The 19,680-nt window shown below is 38.1% G+C and overlaps 1 long non-coding RNA gene across 2 annotated transcripts in view; it reads left to right on the forward strand.

The window, feature by feature from the left end:
- Window positions 1–19,680, forward strand: part of LOC105602588 (uncharacterized) — an 88,347-nt gene that overhangs the window by 5,993 nt on the left and 62,674 nt on the right. For both annotated transcript variants that reach the window (XR_001021279.5, XR_009598046.1), the window contains exon 2: window positions 1,870–1,943. This is a non-coding gene — a long non-coding RNA (uncharacterized LOC105602588). The remainder of the gene's footprint in view (window positions 1–1,869; window positions 1,944–19,680) is intronic.

A 19,680-nucleotide genomic window follows, 5' to 3' on the forward strand; every position in this document is an offset into this window, starting at 1 on the left:
CTGGTGGCTAATGAATCATATGCTTTATTTGGCTTCTGCTTTTCTTTTTAAACTGGATTATTTGATCTTATTGAAAACTGCAGAAGATCCAAGTATGATAAAGATTTATGATTTTTCTCTAAACGTTAGAATATGTAGCAACATTAGGCCAACACTCCTTTATGGCAACTGTTCCCTAGATTTGAGTGAATTCCAAACCTTCAAGAAAGGACATGTGTTGTCTCATGGACCCTGTTCCACCACATTCTATTGCAAATAAGCATTTCAGGCTATGGCCTCTTATATACGCTGCTGCTGCTGCTGTTGTTGCTAAGTTGCACATGGGGCAAAATAAGGAGCAATGCCCAAATGGATTGGTATACTCTTCAGTGCAAGAAATTCCTGTGGAAGAAGGTATTTTCACCACAAAAAGGTCATAGAAATTATGTTCCCTAGTCCTTTCTCCAACCTAGCATCGGTTGATGCACTGGTTCTTTCAGTAACTTTCCATCCTCTTATCAGGGCTGGTGGGAACTTTCAAATCCTTGATTGCCATGTGCAGGCAACACAAAATAAATGACCAAGGTCCAGCTGCAGTCTCATCTGCTTGTCCTCTTACTCATATTCCACATTATTCATCTCACTCAAGAGTCAAGGGGTTCTAGATTCTCCTATACCTTTCTGCATATTTAAAAATTTTAACTGCTAAGTATCTTCAAGGAAAACACTGCAGGGAAATAATAGTCCTGGAATTTGACCTCATCCATCTAACTCTGTCTCCATTTTTCCCTTTTCATATTCATGAATGTAGAAATGTCAGACTGTCTGCTTTGCCTTCCTTCTAACATAAATCTTCCATTTTTTGTACTTTTCTTCTTCCTAAGACACTAAGTTCCAGGGTTAAATACTAATTGGTAATGGATATCCTACTATTGGGACCTGCAGGTATAGGTGAGCTTGGAAATAGGATAACATGGCACAAAATCATTGTTTTAGTAGCTGAAAAAATTAACGAGCTATACTGCCTCTATTTAAATTATTCCAAAGACACGGAATGAATAGAAACTTAATACAGGTATTCAGGTTGCTATGGCTATACAACTGCTCAGTCATGCCCAACTCTTTGCAACCCTATGGACTATATAGTCCATGGAATCCTTCAGGCCAGAATACTGATGTGGGTAGCCAGTTCCCTTCTCCAGGGGATCTTCTCAACCCAGGTCTCCCGTATTGCAGGCAGATTCTTTACCAGCTGAGTCACCAGGGAAGCCCAAGGTATTCAGGTTAGTAGTACTATAAAGAAATGAGTAGGAAAACTGGATTATGCACTATTATGTGTTCTGCATTCAAAAATCTCCCTAAGACATTCAGAATTACTTGAATTTTGATATCTAAAATTGCTTCAAATTTCAAGTGGGAGTTAAATGTCTTAGAAATGTAATAAAGGTTCATATGTACTTAAAATCAACACTAACTATTGAATGCATTCCCTTTTTATTGCCTTCTTTTTTATGTCATGGTCTATCAGCACACTTGTTTCTTATGCAGATTGCTTATTCTAAGTTCTTTAAAAGGATATTCATCTAGCAAGATAATAAATGTCCCATAAAATGCCAAATATAATGCTCAATACATAAGATTTAAACACTGCCTTAAATTCACTTTATGATGCCATTTAATACCAAAAGAATGAATTAAACTTTCAAGTATATGTACAGAATTTGTCATGTTCAGAAAATTTTAGTTATTAGTTATTAATTTAACCTCAAAATTCTGATACCTGTCAGTAACTTCTAAATTAATCAGAAACCAAAACTAGTAAAGCCAATTTTAGTTGTTGATTAAATGTCTATCATTGACAAGTTTCCATCTATATTCTTCGACCTCAAGAAGTCCAATTATTCAATGAAGTGGAAGAAATGGGAATGAGCAGTCTGCTTCATGGAGTGTCACACAATATCCTGGTAAGAATGCAAAAGATTAAAACCTTAACAAATAGACAATTTTTACTACAACAATTATTAATACTTTGTGAACTCAGTTGGATTTTAGGTGATGGCGCAAGACACAATCATCGGATATAAGACCTTTATAGAATGGTAAAAATTTATTTCAGCTCACAAACTATATGTTTTCTTCCAAACAAAAGCAATACAATGTTTCATAACTTTTCATATGCTGTACCAGAGCAGGTTACTTATAAGCAGCACAGCATATTCAGAAACAAGTAAGTTGCAGTAGCATTTAGTGGAATAATATTCTGAGATACTAAGAGATTGCTGTTTTATATTTGTTTTTCAGTCACTCAGTCGTGTCTCTTTGTGGCCCCATAGACTGTGGCACACCAGGTTTCCCTGTCCTTCACTATCTCCCAGAATTTGCTCAAACTCATGTCCATTAAGTCAGTGATGCCATCTAATCATCTCATCCTCTGCTGCCCTCTTCTCCTTTTGCCTTATATTTATTTGCACTCAAAAGTCATTTTCAACTGATGTCCTCTAAAGTCTAGAAAATAAAATACTCCATTTCCTTTATTGTTGTCAGGCATGGTCATATACCCCTTTTCGGGCCAATAAGATGCAAAAGGAATTCTCTAGGCTAATTTTTAAGGAAGTTATTTTTAGACTAAACTGTTAGGATGTCTTATTCATTTTTCCTCTTAGCTATTCTGTTTATTTTTTTCCTTCTTGGATAGCAGATGTGACACTAGGAGTGTGGCAGTCTTATTGTTGTCATGACAATGGAAGCCTTGCACCACTGACAGCAGATCCGTTCAGCGTACAGCTCTGATGAGATCTTGAGCAGCTGTCTCAGTCATCAATCTCTGATTGTGAACATCTTGATTCTTGAAGGAAACAACTCCTATCTAATGTACTCATTGCTAGTTGTTGCTATTGTGCTACTTTTTGCCAATATAATTGTGAACAATATGCTTCCCCTCATTCAGGCATCAGTAACATCTGCCTTCCTCTTCACAGTGAGATGAATGTCAGACATTCACAAATTTCTTAAGTCCAAAGGACTAACTGATGATCAGTAATTTCTTCATGATGCCTCAGACCACAGAAACACCTAAGAGTCCTGTTTATTGGTTAGATTCAAATAATTTAACAGCTGTAATTTATGTGGTATCTGTGTTTATTCAAATATGTAAAATATTTCAATACAGCCTTGCAAATGGGCTGTAGTGTCTCAGTGCACGTAGGTATAAAATTTAGGAGTTATGTTCTGTTCAGCTTTCCTAGAAGGGAGAAGTGAATTGGAACTTTCTAAGACTGATTGCCTAGTATGGGACAGGTGGGGTCAGCTGCAAAGGAGCACAAGAAACACTTTAGGTTGGCGAAGTAAAGTATATCTTGATTATGGGGTTGCTTATACGAATTTTTAGAAATAATAAATTTTAAATATTGTGCTCATAAATTATTGAAACATGGACTATGTTAATGAACTAATGATGTTAGTTAGACAGGATTAATTGCTAGAAAAGATGACAGGACCCAAAATGACAATGTGTAGAAATCTAACATTTATTGAAAGGAAAGGGTAAAGTGGAGAAACAGTATTAAAGCATTGTTGTGCCTCATAGCCAAAGACCTCAAACCTGAGAATTCAGGCAAGAGCACTGACTGTGTGTAAGTGCTTCCTTTCTTGGATCAGAAACTATCGATGCATGAACAGAACATCTTGGAACCATAGAGTCTATACTGGAATCTTGACTGATACAAATCATCAGTCTCACTGCTATTGATTAAATAATGTCGATAAACTAGTGTGAATCATCTTCAAACTCCTTTGGACATATGACTACAAAGGAACACTATTAGCAATTATATACCATGCCTTGGGGCTTCCCTTGTTGCTCAGCTGGTAAAGAATCCGCCTGCAATGTGGGGAGACCTGGGTTCGATCCTTGGGTTGGGAAGATCCCCTGCAGGAGGGCATGCCAAACCAGCACAATATTCTTTGCCTGGAGAATCCGCATGGACAGAGGAGCCTGGTGGGCTACAGTCCATGAGGTGGCAAAGAGTCGGACATGACTGAGCAACTAAGCACAGCAGCATGGCATCATGCCTTGACCAAGCGTTAGTGCTGTGTAGGTATTCCAGTAACATAGATTAATGAGGTTAATTCTAGGTCTGTTGGAATTAACCCTCACAGTAAATAACATCTAAATGAACCAAAAACAAACAAAAAATTATGCGCTGTAAATTACTATACAAACATAATGAATTCACTAAGATAATACTTGCTTTGCACTATTATGTAGAAATAGTGATGACACCACAGTAATAATCACAAATTTCAATGAACATTGTACATTGGGGTACATGTGTCTTTTTGAACTATAGTTTTCTCAGAATATATGTCCAGTAAGTGGGATTGCTGGATCATATAGTAGTTCTATTTTTAGTTTTCTGAGGAACCTCCATACTGTTTTCCATAGTAACTATATCAATTTACATTCCCACCAACAGCGCAAGATGGTTCCCTTTTCTTTACATCCTCTCCAGCATTTATTGTTTGTGGATTTTTCAATTATAGCCATTCTCACTGGTGTGACACCTCATTGTATGTTCATTGCAGAACTATTTACAACAGTCAGGATATGGAAGCAACCCAAATGTCCATTGGCAGATGAATGGATCAAGAAAATATGCTAATATACACAATGGAATATTGCTCAGCCATAAAAAAGGAACAAATTTGGATCATTTGTAGACACACTGATGGACCTAAAGTCTGTCATACTGAGTGAAGTCATAAAGAGAAAAACAAATATTATATATTAATGCATGTATATGAAACCTAGAAAAATGGTATAGATGAGTATATTTGCAGGGCAGCAATAGACACAGACATAAGGAATGGACATATGGACCCAGTGGTGGTTAAGGGGTGGGAGGAATTGGGAAATTAGGACTGACGCATGTGCACTGCCATGTATGAAAAAGATTACTGGTGGAAACATGCTCTATCATGCAGGGAGCACAACTCAGTGCTCTGTTGATGACATAGAGGGGTGGCATGGTGAGTGGGAGGGAGGTTTATAAGGGAGGGGATGAATGTATGTATATATAGCTGATTCACTTCATTGTATAGCAGAAACATATACATAGTGGTAAAGCAACTATACCCCAATTAAAAAAAAATAAAAGACAAAAAAAAAAGGACCAAGTGCATACAAGTGTGATATGTTACAACAGAGTAGGATGACATGGACAACCCTGGGAAGCCATACTTTCTAACTGAATCAGAACATTCTGAAAGAAGAAAGAAGACCATTGTGTCCAAACAAACATAAGTGACCAAGCCATCGTGTCCTTTTCTTACTCATTTTACTTCCTTGCTAAGTTAATCACTTGTGCTAAAAATAATGACGTAGAAAGAAAGGGAAAGATAAGGTAACACATAATTCATTTGCCTTTCAATCTTTCGTTGCTCATCAGTACCTGGAGGTAGAGTATGTTAGTAAAATATGCAATATCAAGAAGTGAAATAAAATCAATCAAGTTCACTTCATGCAATATTTTGTTGCTCGGGTAAGAATGAATTACATATACATGCACCAACTATGTCAAGGCTGTATATTGTCACCCTGCTTATTTAGCTTATATGCAGAATACATAATGAAAAATGCTGAACTGGATAATGCACAAACTGGAATCAAGATTGCCGGGAGAAATATCAATAACCTTAGATATGCAAATGACACCACGCTAATGGTAGAAAGCAAAGAGGAACTAAACAGCCTCTTGATGAAGGTGAAAGAGGAGAGTGAAAAAGCTGGCTTAAAACTCAACATTCAAAAGAGACACATATCCCATTGTTCATTTACATTTACATTGTTCATTGTTCATTTACAAGCACTATTTACAATAGCTGAAACTTGGAAGCAACCTAGATGTCCATCGACAGATGAATGGATAAAGAAGTTGTGGTGCATATACACAATCGAATATTACTCAGCCTTAAAACAGAATGCATTTGAGTCAGTTCTAATGAGGTGGATGGACCTAGAACCTATTATACAGAGTGAAGTGAGTCAGAAAGAGAAAGATACCATATTCTAACACATATATATGGAATCTATAAAAATGGTACTGAATAATTTATTTACAGGGCAATAATGGAGAAACAGATATAGAGAATAGACTTATGGACATGGGGAGAGGGGAGGAGAGGGTGAGATGTATGGAAAGAGCAACATGGAAACTTACATTACCATATGTAAAACAGATATCCGGTGGGAATTTGCTGTATGGCTCAGGCAACTCAAACAAGAGCTTTGTATCAATCTAGAGGGGAGGGCTGGGGGTGGGGGAGATGGGAGGGAGTTTCAAAAGGGAGGGCATATATGTCTACCTATAGCTGATTCATGTTGAGGTTTGACAGAAAACAGCAAAATTCTGTAAAGCACTAAAAGTTTAAAAAAAAAAAAACCCTCAACATTCAAAAAACAAAGATCATGACATTGGGTCACATTACTTCATGGCAAATAGATGGGGAAACAATGGAAATAGTGACAGACTTTATTTTCTTGGGCTCCAAAATCACTGAAGATAGTGACTGCAGCCATGAAATTAAAAGATTCTTGCTCCTTGGAAGAAAATCTATGACCAAGCTAGACAGCATATTAAAAAGCAGAGACATTACTTGGCCAACAAAGATCCATGTAGTCAAAGCTGCGGTTTTTCCAGTAGTCATGTATGGATGTGAAAGTTGGACCATATAGAAGGCTGAGGATGGAAGAACTGATACTTTCCAACTCTGGTATTGGAGAAGACTCTTGAGAGTCCCTTGAACTGCAAGGAGATCAAACCAGTCAATACTAAGGGAATCAACCCTGAATATTCGTTGGAAGGACTGATGCTGAAGCTCCAATACTTTGGCTACCTGATGCAAAGAGCTGATGCATTGGAAAAGACCCTGATGTTGGGAAAGATAGAATAGAGGAGAAGGGGACAACAGAGGACGAGTTGGTTGGATGGCATCATCGACTCAATGGACATGGATTTGAGCAAGCTCCGGCAGGTGGTGAAGGACAGGGAAGCCTGGTGTGCTGCAATCCATGGGTTCACAAAGAGTCAGACATGATTGGGTGACTGAACAACAGTACCAAGGACAAAACACAAATTTTGTGATTTCAGTGATTCCACATGTAGTTTAAATGCTCTTATACGTGCATTAAATCTGGCATTTAATGCAGATTAAATGTACAATATTATATATGGACAATTTATATTGTACATATATAATAATGTACAATATAAAGATGTACAATAAAATGTATACTAATGCTTTTAAATTTCTTTGCTTGAAAAGTGTTAACCTTTCAGTTGTGTTTGACCCTTTACGATGCCATGGACTGTAGACTACAAGGCTCTTCTGACCATGGAATTTCCCAGGAAAGAATACTGGAGTGGGTTGCCATTCCCTTCTCCAGGGGATCTTCCCAACCCAGGGATTGCAGGCAGATTCTTTATTGTCTGGAGCCACCAGGGAGGCCCTTTCTTTGAACGAATGAATTGAAAAAAAACACTATGACAAGTCAAGAGTAAAACAGCTGAAGAAAGGAAAATGTTAGTAATTTAATGACACATTTCCTTTGCTTTTTGAAGACACACTTTCATTATACATTCAGCACCATAAATTATGTAGCAGGCCCTGGGTAATTAATATTACTGCAACAAGTGTTCATGATATAATAGCAACATAGTGCTGTAGATGAATGAATATATGGATTCTTACAAATACACAAATCAAAATGACATCATTCATTCAATCCACATATCTCTAAATTATGTCTTGGGAGGAATTGAAAAATGAAATATAAAAAGAAATAGTGAATATTGACCTAGCTAAATGTCTGAAAGAAAAACTGCATGAGTAAATTTCAATAGTTTATTTTGTAACGAAAACTGAAATGTGGGTACTGACTTGCAGGTATGTTCTGGGAAATGGAAACCTCAGCGATCTGATGTTTCCTTGGTGATAGGTCTTTCTTTTCAAATCTATTGTCTTTGTTAATACAGAGTTGAAAGCTTTAGGTGATGACTATTTCCTCATTCTGCTGGCTTCAACTTTTTCACAGTGCTAATAATTTGGAAATCAGATATGAAATGGTAGTATGGTATAACACTAAAGGAAGTTTGATCAAAAACTTACATGGAAGCATGAGTGAAAATATCATTCACTAAGTGTCTTATATTTGAGGACACAGATACTATATTTCCACTTGAAGTCTCTTCTTTAGGAAAACAAAGAACATTCTAGATATGCTTTCACCTTTATAAAACACTAATAATTTAATGTGAATGGTTTTTTCTTTACATGGCAAAAATCTCTGATATATTGATCAAGTATTGTATTCTTTTTGATATAGGTGTTAGAATCATCAAGATTTTTCTCAGCCCAGTTCAGCCGCTCAGTCCAGCCACTCAGTCATGTCCGACTCTTTGCAAACCCATGAACCTCAGCACACCAGGCCTCGCTGTCCATCACCAACACCCAGAGTCCACCCAAACTCATGTCCATTGTGTCGGTGATGGTACCTAACCATCTCATTCTCTGTCTAATAGACAATTAATTTAATTTTTTTAATTTTAATGAGTCAAAGAAGTTTAATCTCTGTCACTTTTTAATGAAAAATTTATTAGTTTTATTGAAATAAGATTCACAAACCATAAAGTTCATAAGTGTGTAATTCAATGATTTCTTGGTATGTTGACAGAAATGTACTACCATCACTGCAATCAGTTTAGATCATTCTCACCACCCCCAAAAGAAATATATTCATTAGCTGTCATTACCCATTCCCTCCCAGTCTCTCAGTTCTAAAAAATCACTTATCTATGTGACTTTTTAAATCATATGATCTTTTAAGTATTTGAAGAGCTTTTAGAAGTTGCTAGTATGGGAAGGTGGCATATACAGGTTTCTACCTAAATGATCGATTAATTCAAAAACAAAAGTAACTCACATTCCAAGATATGTATTTTTTAAAAATCCCTTTAAAAGATTGAAAATATGCAGGATTTTAAACACAGAATTAAGTTCTTTAATGTCATGAAGTTCTTTCTGCAATAACATTGCTTTTCCTTTCAGCCATGAGGATAGCAATGGTCAGTCAATCTGTCAGCTCAGTCGCTCAGTCATGTCCGACTCTTTGCAACTCCATGAATCATCACCACATGCCAGGCCTCTCTGTCCATCACCAACTCCCAGAGTCTACTCAAACTCATGTCCATCGAGTCGGTGATTCCATTCAGCCATCTCATCCTCTTTTGTCCCTTTCTCCTTCTGCACCCAATCGCTCCCAGCATCAGGGTCTTTTCCAATGAGTCAACTCTTTGCATGAGGTGGCCAAAGTATTAGAGTTTCAGCTTTAGCGTCAGTCCTTCGAATGAACACCCAGGACTGATCTCCTTTAGGATGGACTGGTTGGATCTCCTTGCAGTCCAAGGGACTCTCAAGAGTCTCTTCCAACACCACAGTTCAAAGCATCAATTCTTTAGTGCTCAGCTTTCTTCACAGTCTAACTCTCACATCAATACATGACCACTGGAAAAACCATAGCCTTGATTAGACAGACCTTTGTTGGCAAAGTAATGTCTCTGCTTTTTTTTTTTGTTGTTGTTGTTGTTGTTTTTTTCAGGTTCAATGAATGATACTGGATGCTTGAGGCTGGTGCACTGAGACGACCCAGAGGGATAGTATGGAAAGGGAGGAGGGAGGGGTGTTCAGGATGGGGAACACGTGTATACCAGTGGCGGATTCATGTTGATGTATGGCAAAACCAATACAATATTGTCTCTGATTTTGAATATGCTATCTAGGTTGGTCACAACTTTCTTTCCAAGGAGTAAGCGTCTTTTAATTTCATGGCTGCAATCACCATCTGCAGTGATTTTGGAGCCCAAAAAAGTAAAGTCTGACACTGTTTCCACTGTTTCCCCATCTATTTCCCATGAAGTGACAGGACCAGATGCCATGATCTTCATTTTCTAAATGTTGAGCTTTAAACCAACTTTTTCACTCTCCTCTTTCACTTTCATCAAGAGGCTTTTGAGTTCCTCTTCACTTTCTGCCATAAGGGTGGTGTTATCTGCATATCTGAGGGTATTAATATTTCTCCCGTCAATCTTGATTCCAGCTTGTGCTTCTTCCAGCCCAGCGTTTCTCATGATGTACTCTGCATATAAGGTAAATAAGCAGGATGACAATCTACAGCCTTGACATACTCCTTTTCTTATTCAGAACCAGTCTGTTGTTCCATGCCTAGTTCTAATTGTTGCTTCCTCACCTGCATATAGGTTTCTCAAGAGGCATATCAGGTGGTCTGGTATTCCCATCTCTCTCAGAATTTTCCACAGTTTGTTGTGATCCACACAGTCAAAGGCTTTGGCATAGTCAATAAAGCAGAAATAGATGTTTTTCTGGAACTGTCCTGCTTTTTTGATGATCCAGTGGATGTTGGCAATTTGATTTCTGGTTTCTCTGCCTTTTCTAAAACCAGGTTGAACATCTGTAAGTTCACGGTTCACATATTGCTGAAGCCTGGCTTGGAGAATTTTGAGTATTACTTTACTAGCGTGTGATATGAGTACAATTGTGTAGTAGTCTGAGCATTCTTTTACATTGCCTTTCTTTGAGATTGGAATGAAAACTGACCTTTTTGAGTCCTGTGGCCACTGCTGAATTTTCTAAATTTGCTGGCATATTGAGTGCAGGGCTTTAATAACATCATCTTTCGGGATCTGAAATAGTTCCACTGGAATTCCATCACCTCCACTAGCTTTGTTCCTAGTGATGCTTTCTAAGGCTCACTTGACTTCACATTCCAGGATGTCTGGCTCTAGGTGAGTGATCACACCATCGTGATTATCTTGGTCATGAAGATCTTTTTTGTCTAGTTCTTCTGTGTATTCTTGCCACCTCTTCTTAATATCTTCTGCTTCAGTTAGGTCCATACGATTTCTGTCCTTTATCGAGCCCATCTTTGCATGAAATGTTCCCTTGGTATCTCTAATTTTCTTGAAGAGATCTCTAATCTTTCCCAGTCTGTTGTTTTCCTCCATCTCTTTGCATTGATCACTGAGGAAGGTTTTCTTATCTCTCCTTGCTATTCTTTGGAACTCTGTATTCAAATGGGAGTATCTTTCCTTTTCTCCTTTGCTTTTCACTTCTCTTCTTTTCACAGCTACTTCTAAGGCCTCCTCAGACAACCATTTAGCTTTCTTGCATTTCTTTTCTTTGGGGATGGTCTTGATCCCTGTCTCCTGTGCAATGTCACCAACCTCCGTCCATAGTTCATCAGGCACTCTGTCTATCAGATCTAGTCCCTTAAATCTATTTCTCACTTCTACTGTGTAGTCATAAGGGGTTTGATTTAGGTCATACCTGAATGGTCTAGTGCTTTTCCCTACTTTCTTCCATTTAAGTCTGAATTTTGCAATAAGGAGTTCATGATCTGAGCCACAGTCAGCTCCTGGTCTTGTTTTTGCTGACTGTATGGAGCTTCTCCATCTTTGGCTGCATAGAATATAATCAATCTGATTTTGGTGTTGACCATCTGGTGATATCCATGTGTAGAGTCTTCTCTTGTGTTGTTGGAAGAGGGTGTTTGCTGTGACCAGTGCGTTCTCTTGGCAAAACTCTATTAGCCTTTGCCCTGCTTCATTTCGTACTCCAAGGCCAAATTTGCCTGTTACTCCAGGTGTTTCTTGACTTCCTACTTTAGCAATGGTAGACCCCTCTAAAAGATGAGAAATAATTTGTAGTATTATACTTTCCTACTTTTATAAAAATATTTTCAGAGAAAACTACTTAAAGTCAATTATGTCTTCTTTTGGAGTTATCTAAGGCAAATTGTGTGCTTCCCTTGTGGCTCAGTTGTTAAAGGATCCACTTGTCATGTGGGAGACCTGAGAAATTGTATACTTTTTATGTAATTCAAGGTGATACACCTAATAGAATAAAATGGGTTATGCTGATGTCACATGTTTTCTTCTCCTTCCTTCCTTTTCCTCCCTCCCTTCTTTCCTTGCTTCTTTCCGTTCTTTCTTTTTTTTAATATCCATTCTTTCTGCTTTATTTAAACATGTGGGTGCAGATATCTGTTCAGGATAGTCATTTTCCTTAGAATATGTACCTAGCAGTGGCTTGCTGGATCACATGATAGTTCTATTTTAAAGTATCTCTAGTGGGCAATTTCTACAGAAATTTCAGAAGCTGCTACTACTTACTCCCACCGATGGCACCAACTTTGTCTACTACACAGAGTTAGTTGCCAGCTATTATCATTTATAGAATTTTGTAAGGGGTACTACCAGAGGCAGTGAGAACCACATCAACTCCATCCAAATGCTGGGACACAATCAACAGCTAAGACTTAAAGCATAAAAACAACTTTGTATTCCATTCAGGAAAGGGGTGAATTTCTTATTCCCTTTTTTTTTTAATATTCTAAATACAGTCATGAATGCCTTTATAAAAGAGACAGACAGGGTCACAAAGGTAAGCCATGCAGGACAAAGACAGATTGAAGCAATGCCTGTCCAAGCAAGGAATACCAAAGACTGTTGAGGTTACCACAAGTTAGTAAAGTAGCATAGAGTAGATTCCTCCAGAGAGACTTCAGAAGGAACCAACACTGCCGGCACTGTGATTTTGGACTTCTAGACTCTGTGTGCTTAGTCGCTCACTCGTTTTCAGTTCTTTGCAACCCCACGGTCTGTAGCCCGCCAGGCTACTCTTCCATAGGGATTCTCCAGGCCAGAATACTGGAGTGGGTTGCCATGCCCTTCTCCAGGGCATCTTCCCAACCCAGGGATCAAACCCAGGTTTCCTGCATTACAGGTGGATTCTTTAGCATGGATTCTGAGCCACCAGGGAAGCCCTCTGAACTCTAAGACTGTGAGAAAATAAGTTTCTGTTGTTGTTGGTTTTTTTTTTTTTTTTTACCACTAAGCTTGTGGTAATTTGTTATGACACCCCAGGAAACTGATACACATGACATATTACACTTGTTAAGTTCATTCAGGCCCATCGTTTTCATTGACTCACAAGAATCATTTAAAGCATATATTGTTTTGATTTTATAGGTGAGAAAATAGGAATCAGAGTGCTATGTTGATTTTCCTAAGATAAAATAGTGAGATATTTGGAGGCTTAATACAGTGGAGTTTCCACCTATCCAGAGCCATTCATTCACTCAGCAAATACTACTGAGTCCAGCTTTTGTTCCAGATACTGTGCTTTTCGTTAACAAGAGAAGAATATAATGAAGACATACTTCTTGTCATCAATTTGCTTGGAGTCTATGCCATAACATATAGTAAATAATGCAAATTCTGTAGTGTAGAAACCTAATGAAGAAAGTATTTTTAAGTTATTTTGGGGTTGTGGGTAATATTAACTGGGTAATATTGTGAGCTGTGGGCTTAGGATACCAGAATTGAGTCAAAGAAAGAAAAATGCCAAAGTTAAACTAGGTTTAGCAGTGATTATTAATTGTAAAATGCACTAAAGCTTTTAAAACATTTTCATAACTCACAGTTAGTGAGAGTGAATGTAAGTAAGTCACATACTCAAAGATGAGGAGGTTGGAATTTGATAATTTGGTAAAGCTGGGAATTGAACTCGTGTCCATTTCTGTGTGTCTGTATATATTGCTCTTTAGTATATCATACCACTGCTAGGGAATTTCATATAGTAAATTATATTTCTCTTAATCATGCATTTTATTTATTTTCACTTCCTTATAAATAAAAATAGAACATTGATCTCATACACTTCTGTGTTAGCACTAATCACTACTGTACTTGAAAGTGAAAGTCACTCAGTTGTGTCTGACTCTTTGCAACTCCATGAACTGTAGCCTGCCAGGCCCCTCTGTCCATGGATTTCTCCAGGCCAAAATAGTGGAGTAGGTTCCCAATTCCTTCTCCAGGGGAATCTTCCCAATCCAGTGATTGAACCTGGGTCCCCTGCTTTGCAGGCAGATTCTTTGCCATATGAGCCACCAGGGAAGCTATACTTAAATAGTTTCATATTTATTTATTTTATCTGTAGCAGGATCTAATTCACTATCATAAGGTACATTGTTATCATTTCTTTTAGTTTCCCTTTGAGTAGTATATTTCCTCAATCTTTCTTTTTCATTCATTGGCTTACCATATTTTGAAGAATGTAAAACATTTATTTTGTAAAATGTCTCAGTTTGGGCTTTTCAGATGTTCTTTCATGATTAGAATCATGTGAATTTTGGCAAAAATACCATAGATTTGATGTTGGATCTGTGTCAGTGTATCTGACCAGAGGACACCTAGCAATGATTACATGAGTAGCAAACACCCATATCTTGGTTCCTCAAAATTATTATCCACTAAGAAGAACCAAGGATCTTTGGAGAAATGCCTAATTCTAGAGCTGGGTCTGGAAGTATTCAGGAGGATCCTGGAACAATTTGCTTTACCAGTAGGTAAGAAGATCCTTACTAGTCACGATTGTAAGACAAATGCATATAAAATTCAGTTTTAAAGGCTTTCACTGGACAAATCTGTGAAACTTTGAACATTAAATTAAGAAGTGATAATACTGAGTCATAATCTATTGATTGAAATAAGAATCTGTGAGTCCATAATGCATAATTAAAGTTCTTTTAAAATAATGTATGTAGAAGAGTTGCGTTTTTTTAAAATAAAAATTGTGAGTTCCAGTTATCTGTCAGGCTAATGTACTACTTATGGATAGCAATGACCATAGTGACTGACACACAATAAGGACTCACTGCATAGTTACTTGTTATGTGAATATTTGAATGAATAAATAGATGAGCTATACATTTTTGCCATGGCTTCATTTTTAAATCTTGTGACTTTGATTGAAGCATCTTATGCTTTTAGGTCAAAGTTACCCATGTGCAAAATAAAGGCTGATGATAACACTTGAAAGCAGGATTCTGGATTAGATATTTTCATTATGTTCTTTCTAGATTTTTGAGTCTGTGTAACCCAGTTTGGGTCTTTCCTGAAGATACTTAATGGTATATCAAAAATGTTTCCTGGGAATTTCTATTATTACAGCAAGATATTCATGATATGAATTAATGTTGAGTAGTACTCTACACAGTAATTATTTAGGCATAATTATGACCAACCTAGATAGCATATTCAAAAGCAGAGACATCACTTTGCTGACCAAGGTCCGTCTAGTCAAGGCTATGGTTTTTCTTGTGGTCATGTATGGATGTGAGATTTGGACTGTGAAGAAGGCTGAGCACTGAAGAATTGATGCTTTTGAACTGTGGTGTTGGAGAAGACTCTTGAGAGTCCCTTGGACTGCAAAGAGATCCAACCAGTCCATTCTGAAGGAGATCAGCCCTGGGATTTCTTTGGAAGGAATGACACTAAAGCTGAAACTCCAGTACTTTGGCCACCTCATGCAAAGAGTTGACTCATGGGAAAAGACGCTGATGCTGGATTGGGGGCAGGAGGAGAAGGGGATGACTGAGGATGAGATGGCTGGATGGCATCACTGACTCAATGAACGTGAGTCTGAGTGAACTTCGGAAGTTGGTGATGGACAGGGAGGCCTGGCATGCTGCGATTCATGGAGTTGCAAAGAGTTGGACACGACTGAGCGACTGAACTGAACTGAACTGAACTGAGGTATATCACTGCTATATTTTTTGTTACATTGGAAACTTGTTTTGCATTTACATATTTTACACTGAATTTATTTGTTTTGTGAATAAGATTCATATTTCATTACTTGCTCCATAGAAAAAGTTGGACTATAATTAAAGTAATTTATAATTAAGAATTATAAGAAACAGTACAAATGGAGACATTGAAAGGCTTATAAAGTATGTTTATCTGAGGAATAGTTTTGCTGATCATTTTATAATTATGCTGACTTCTACACTGCAACTCATTTAAAACATTATATTTGATATAAAATCTATCTCCTTTATATCTTAGTGTTAGTGTGTTAGTTAGTGTTAGTCGCTCAGTCGTGGCCAACTCATTGCGACCCCATGGACTGCAACCCACCAGGCTCCACTGTCCAGGAGATTTTCCAGACAAGGATACTGGAGTGGGTTGCCATTTCCTTCTCCACCTTTATATCTTACACAATATTAAAGAGTGAAAGAGTGAATCATAACCTGGGTTATTGCAAAAGGTGAAATATGTGATTAAAGTTCCAAGGGAACAAAGAAAATCAAGGATGAAGAAATGATAAATAATATTATTGAAAGTCCAAAAGCCAAATTTAATCTAACTTAAGCCAAAGTAAACATTTATTGTAAGGGTGGGTGCATGTATGCTGTCGTGTCCAACACTTTGTGACCCCATAGACTGTGTAGCCCATCAGGCTCCTCTGTCCTTGGAATTTCCAAGAATACAGGAGTAGGTTGCCATTTCTTACTTCAGTTGTAAGGGTAGTGAGATGTCTTATTGAAATCATGAAATAGAATGCAACTGGTCTCTGGGCCCTAGAAACAATTGAATTCAAATAATTGAACATTTATTAGAAATATTTTCCCATCTTGGGAATTCTCTCTCTTTGTTCTCTTGTCTCTGGTATATTTTGTAGGAAACATGGTTTCTACATGAACATTCTCAGTTTAAAATCTCTTAAACCACCAGGTATCTACCCCTAGACTGAATGTGGCTTGAAAGCATAGACTTGGAATAAACATTTCTTTGCTTTCTGTATCCATTTGGATAGAGGAGAAAAGTGGAAATTTTCTCATAAATGTGTGCTAGTATACTAGAATTTTTTTTTTTTTTTGCAGTTTTGTTTACACTCATCTCACACACTAGTAAAGTAATGCTCAAAATTCTCTAAGCCAGGCTTCAGCAATACATGAACCGTGAACTTCCTGATGTTCAACCTGGTTTTAGAAAAGGCAGAGGAACCAGGCATCAAACTGCCAACATCTGCTGGATCATGGAAAAAGCAAGAGACTTCCAGAAAAACATCTGTTTCTGCTTTATTGACTATGCCAAAGCCTTTGACGGTGTGGATCACAAGAAACTGTGGAAAATTCTGAAAGAGATGGGAATAGCAGCCCATCTGACCTGCCTCTTGAGAAATCTGTATGCAGGTCAGGAAGCAACAGTTAGAACTGGACATGGAACAACAGACTGGTTCCAAATAGGAAAAGGAGTACGTCAAGGTTGTATATTGTCACCCTGCTTATTTAACTTTTATGCAGAGTACATCATGAGAAATGCTGGGCTGGAAGAAGCACAAGCTGGAATCAAGATTGCTGGGAGAAATATCAATAACCTCAGATATGCAGATGACACCACCCTTATGGCAGAAAGTGAAGAGGAACTCAAAAGCCTCTTGATGAAAGTGAAAGAGGAGAGTGAAAAAGTTGGCTTAAAGCTCAACATTCACCAAACGAAGATAATGGCATCTGGTCCCATAACTTCATGGAAAATAGATGGGGAAACAGTGGAAACAGTGTCAGACTTTATTTTTTTGGACTCCAAAATCACTGCAGATGGTGACTGCAGCCATGAAATTAAAAGACGCTTACTCCTTGGAAGAAAAGTTATGAGCAACCTAGATAGTATATTCAAAAGCAGAGATATTACTTTGCAGACTAAGGTCCGTCTAGTCAAGGCTATGGTTTTTCCAGTAGTCATGTATGGATGTGAGAGTTGGACTGTGAAGAAGGCTGAGCGCCGAAGAATTGATGCTTTTGAGCTGTGGTATTGGAGAAGACTCTTGAGAGTCCCTTGGACTGCAAGGAGATCCAACCAGTCCATTCTTAAGGAGATCCACCCTGGGATTTCTTTGGAAGGAATGATGCTAAAGCTGAAACTCCAGTACTTTGGCCACCTCATGCAAAGACTTGACTCATTGGAAAAGACTGTGATGCTGGGAGGGATTGGGGGCAGGAGAAGAAGGCGACGACAGAGGATAAGATGGCTGGATGGCATCACTAACTCGATGGACGTGAGTCTGAGTGAACTCCATGAGTTGGTGATGGACAGGGAGGCCTGGCGTGCTGTGATTCATGGGGTCGCCAAGAGTCGGACATGACTGAGCGACTGAACTGAACTGTACTGATTCATATAGTTTTGGCTGTGACGGGTCTTCATTGCCTCATGGCCTTTTCTCTAGTTGCAGCGAGTGGGGGCTACTCTCTAGCTGCAGTATGTGGACTTTCCATTGAAGTGGCGTCTCTTGTTGTGGAGCACAGGCTCTAGGACACTGAAGCTTCATAGCTGTGGCATATAGCCACAGCAGTTGTGATTCCTGGGCTCTAGAACATGGGCTCACTAGTTATGGTATACAGGCTTAGTTGCTCTGCAGCATGTGAGATCTTCTTGGACCAGGGATCTAACCTTTGTTTCCTGCACTGGAAGGCAGATTTTTTTTTCACTACTGAGCCACCAGGGAAGCCCCACTAGCAATTATTGAGTGCACATAGTGTCCCAGGTGCTTAATGTTGAGTAAATCTGTGAAGCAGTTATTATACACAGTTTTCAGATGAGGAAATAAAAGCTCTGAGAAAGTACATAAAATGCTCATGGCATTTAGTAGGGTGGTGGAAACATCATTTGAACTCATATTGATTTGACTCTAAACAAATGCTTGTTTTCCCTCAAGTTAAATAAAAAGCATTCACAGTTTTCTAATAGACAAAAGAAAGATGTTATGGGGAGGGAGGTGGGAGGGGTTCATGTTTGGGAATGCATGTAAGAATTAAAGATTTTAAAATTTAAAAATAAAAACTAAAAAAATAAAAAAAAAGATTAAGATTTAAAAATTTAGAGAAAAAGGGAATAAGAGTTTTTTAAAAACATGGAAATTGAGTTGTTTTCTATTAAATACATGTATTAGAGTTTAAGTTCTGCCTTAATGAAAGAATAGGGACTGAATTTGACCTTCACACCTTAAAACATTAAAAACTGGGTAAAATATTTAACATGCAATTTTTAAACATTGGACAGCAGGCAGCACAGTAATATGGTCTCTGATAAAAAGAAAACAAACAAAAGTGAGCATTATATTACACAAACTTTCTTCCTGGAGATTTATTCCCGGTCGTAAAGCAAAAAGAGTAAATTAGGACTCTCCAAAAAAATAGAAACAGTAGCATGTATGTATGTATATAGAAACAGATTTATTTTAAGGAATTGCTTTATCATTATGGAGGCTGACAAGTGCCAAATTCTGTAGAGTGAATAGTCGGGGTAGAGACTCAGGGAAGAGTCAATGCTGCAGTTCAGTTCTTAAGGCCATCTGTTCTTGTTTCACCAGTCTTGTTTAACCCAGGCCTTCAACTGATTAGATAAGGCCGACTAGCATTATTGGCACCCCACTCCAGTACTCTTGCCTGGAAAATCTCATGGACGAGGAGCCTGATAGGCTGCAGTCCATGGGGTCGCTAAGAGTTGGGCACGACTGAGCGACTTCACTTTCACTTTTCACTTTCATGCATTGGAGAAGGAAATGGCAACCCACTTCAGTGTTCTTGCCTGGAGAATCCCAGGGACGGGGGAGCCTGGTGGGCTGCCATCTATGGGGTCGCACAGAGTCAGACACGACTGAAGCAACTTAGCAGCAGCAGCAGCATTATAGAGGGCTATCTGCTTTACTATGAGTCCACCAATTTAAGTTAATTTCAATGAATTGATAAGCTTCACTTCATTAAAATTAGACATTTCTGCACAG

Source organism: Ovis aries, chromosome 1 (assembly GCF_016772045.2).
Source record: "Ovis aries strain OAR_USU_Benz2616 breed Rambouillet chromosome 1, ARS-UI_Ramb_v3.0, whole genome shotgun sequence".
NCBI lineage: Eukaryota > Metazoa > Chordata > Mammalia > Artiodactyla > Bovidae > Ovis > Ovis aries.